This window comes from Urocitellus parryii, chromosome X (genome assembly GCF_045843805.1).
Source record: "Urocitellus parryii isolate mUroPar1 chromosome X, mUroPar1.hap1, whole genome shotgun sequence".
NCBI lineage: Eukaryota > Metazoa > Chordata > Mammalia > Rodentia > Sciuridae > Urocitellus > Urocitellus parryii.
The window spans coordinates 47,481,103-47,484,536 of record NC_135547.1 but is presented as its reverse complement, the minus strand read 5'-3'; the positions used below and the strand labels follow the sequence as shown (position 1 = coordinate 47,484,536).

The window sequence follows — 3,434 nt, the reverse complement described above, 5'->3', positions numbered from 1 at the left end:
CACAATGTTCACTTACATGGTTACATGTAGTTAATTCGCACTTGCATAACTCAGACAAATATGTCAACTATTTTAGAATAGCACTTGTCTGCATGGCACATAAGGTTTACACTGTCATTGTGACTGCAGACAAATATTTCAAAGCTGTCTCCAAACAAGTGTCTTCAGAAGCATTAGGACAAGTTTAAGCAAAAGAAAACTACAGATTCCTGTGTCCACATTCCCTAAATTATGATTCAAGTTTAAAATAGGACCTCTAAATGTCCATTTTTCAAAAGCTTCCTGTGTGATCTATATGTGCAACCAGGCTCAGCCACTGATGCAGAACACAGTCATGTCTTGATTGGATCTGCATTGATAAAAGTACTGAAATGACAAACTTAAAGCACCAGAATCTTATTAGATCCTGAATGTATGGATTTGAAGATGGGTATTGAGGTTCAAAATCAAAAGCATTTCTCCAGTGAGGTCACGGTTTGAGAATACCATTAGCTTTTCCCAGGAACGGGAAGGCCTTGTTTTCCAGAGTTTCCACATGCTTGTCACTTGCTCTCACCATATCATTAGGCACTGCTGTAATCACATTCACCACAGGCACAAATTGCCTGCTGGCCCAAGAGTCTGATAAGAAGCCAAAGAATTTTCTAACCAATTGTTCAACTGGAAGAGTGTATTGCTTATCACATAACAGAGTTGCAGGCCTAAATACTGAATAGCAATCAACTTTTAAATCTTCAAACCTGGCTTCTACTTCTCCCTTAACTCGTAAAAACTAAATAAATAAAATTCTTGACTTACTGAAATGTTTGCACTTTACAGCTTTTCCAGTTCTGCAGACATTAGCACATAATTTCAGTCAACATTAAAAAATTCACCTGCCCAGGTTTTTGTCCGGTGGTACCAAGGCAACATAATCCAACACTATGACCTTGAAAGAGAGAAGTTTTTGGCCACTCATGATGGTGCATGCCTATAGTCCCAGTGACTTGAGAGGCTGAGGTAAGAGGATTGAGAGTTCAAATATATCCTCAGAAATTTAGGGAAGCCCTAAGCAACACAGCAAGACCTTGTCGCTAAATAAAATATAGAAAGGGCTGGAATGTTTCTCAGTGATTGAGGACACCTGTGTTTAATCTATAGTACACAAAAAAAAGTACAGTCTTCGCTTTCAAAGTACACCTCTCCTCCTCCTCCTCCTCTTCCTCCTCCTCCTCTTCCTCCTCTTCCTCCTTCTCCTCTTCGTCCTTCTTTTCTTCTTTTTTTTTCTATCAATGATTGAACACAGGGGTTTCTCAACCACCTGAACCATCTACCTAGCCCTTTTCTGTATTTTTTTTATTATAATACAGGCTATTGCTAAGTTGTTGAGGCTGGTTTTAATTTGATATCCTCCTGCCTCAGCCTCTTGAGCCACTTAGATTACACATATAGAGCACATTTTTTTTCACATCTCTGGTTGTATACAGTGTATAGTCACACCAATTTGTGCTTCATACATCTACTTTGGATAATGATGACCATCACATTCCACCATCATTTCTAACCTCATGCTCCCTCCCACCCCTCTGCCCTATCTAGAGTTTCTCTATTTCTCCCATGGTCCTCCCCCCTACCCAATATGAATCAGCCTCCTTTTATCAGATAAAACATTTGGCATTTGGTTTTTTTGGGATTGGCTAACTTCACTTAGTATTATCTCCTCCAACTCCATCTATTTAACTGCAAATGCCATGATTTTATTCTCTTTTATTGCTGGTAATATCCCATTGTGTATATATGCCACATGATTTTTTATTCATTCATCTACTGACGGGAATCTAGGTTGGTTCCACAATTTAGATATTGTGAATTGTGCTGCTATAAACATTGATGTGCTGTATTCCTGTAGTATGCTGTTTTCAAGCCCTTTGTGTATGGACCAAGGAGAGGGATAGCTGGATCCAATGGTGGTTCCATTCCCAATTTTCCAAGGAATCTCCATACTGCTTTCCATATTGACTGTACCAACTTACAGTCCCACCAGTACTGTTTGTGTGTACCTTTTCCCCCACATCCTCACCAACACTTATTGTTGTTTGTGTTCATATTAGCTGCCATTCTCACTGGAGTGAGATGAAATCTTAGAGTTGTTTTGATTTGCAATTCTCTAATTGCTAGTGATGATAAACATTTTCTCATATTTGTTAATTGATTACATATCATCTTCTGAGAAGTGTCTGTTCAGGACCTTGGCCCATTTATTGATTGGGTTATTATTATTATTATTATTGGTGTTTAGCTTTTTGTGTTCTTTATATACTCTAGAGATTTGTGCTCTATTTGATGTGTGAGGAGTAAATTTTGCTCCCAAGGAGTAAGCTCTCCATTCATCACACAGATTGTTTCTTTTGCTGAGAATAAACTTTTTTAGTATGAATCCATTCTTCATTTATTGATTCTTGATTTTAATACTTGCACCACAGGAGTCTTATTAAGGAACTTGGGGCCTAATCCCTCATGATGGAGATTAGGGCCTACTATTCTGTAACATTGGTCTACTTTTCTGTTTTGGTGCCAATACCATGCTGTTTTTTTTTTTTTTTTTTTTTTTTTTTACCATTCCTTTGTAGTATAGTTTAAGGTCTGGTATAGTGAAGCCACCTACTTCACTCTTTCTGCTAAAGATTGCTTCAGCTATTCTGGGTCTCTTAATTTTCCATATGAATTTCATGACTGCTTTTTCTATTTCTATGAGGAATACCATTGAAATTTTGATCAGAATTGCATTAAATCTGTACAATGCTTTTGATAGTGTGATCATTTTGATAATATTAATTTTAGCTATCCAAGAGCAAGGTAGATCTTTCCATCTTCTAAGTTCTTCATTAATTTCTTTTTTTAGGTTTTTGTGGTTTTCATTGTATAGATCTTTCACCACTTTCGTTAAGTTGATTCCCAAATATTTTTGTTTTATATTCTTTGAGGTTATTGTAAATGGGGTAGTTTTTCTCATTTTTATTTCTGAAGATTTGTCTCTGATATACAGAAATGCCTTTGTTTTATGGGTGTTGATTTTATATCCTGCTAGTTTGCTGAAATCATTTACTAGTTCTGGAAGTTTTCTGTGGAACAATTTGAGTCTTCTAGGTATAGAATCATATCATCAGTAAATAGTGATAATTTTGAGTTCTTCTTTTCCTATGTGTATCCCTTTAAATTCTTTTGCCTGTCTAATTGCTCAGGTCACTCTTTCAAGAACTATGTCAAATAGAAGTGGTGAAAGAGGGCATCCCTCCAGTTTTTAGAGGGAATGCTTTCACTTTTTCTACATTTATTATGATGTTAGCCTGGGGCTTAGCATAGATAGATTTTATGATATTGAGATATGTTCCTGTTATCGTTAGTTTTCCTAGTGTTTTTGAATATAAAGGGATGCTGTATTTTGTCAAAAGCTT

General features: G+C 36.5%; 1 pseudogene; it reads right to left on the bottom strand.

Annotated features, from left to right (window-relative positions):
• Positions 1–469: 469 nt before the first annotated feature.
• Positions 470–968, bottom strand: LOC113197081 (protein HTATIP2 pseudogene; annotated as a pseudogene).
• Positions 969–3,434: the final 2,466 nt, after the last annotated feature.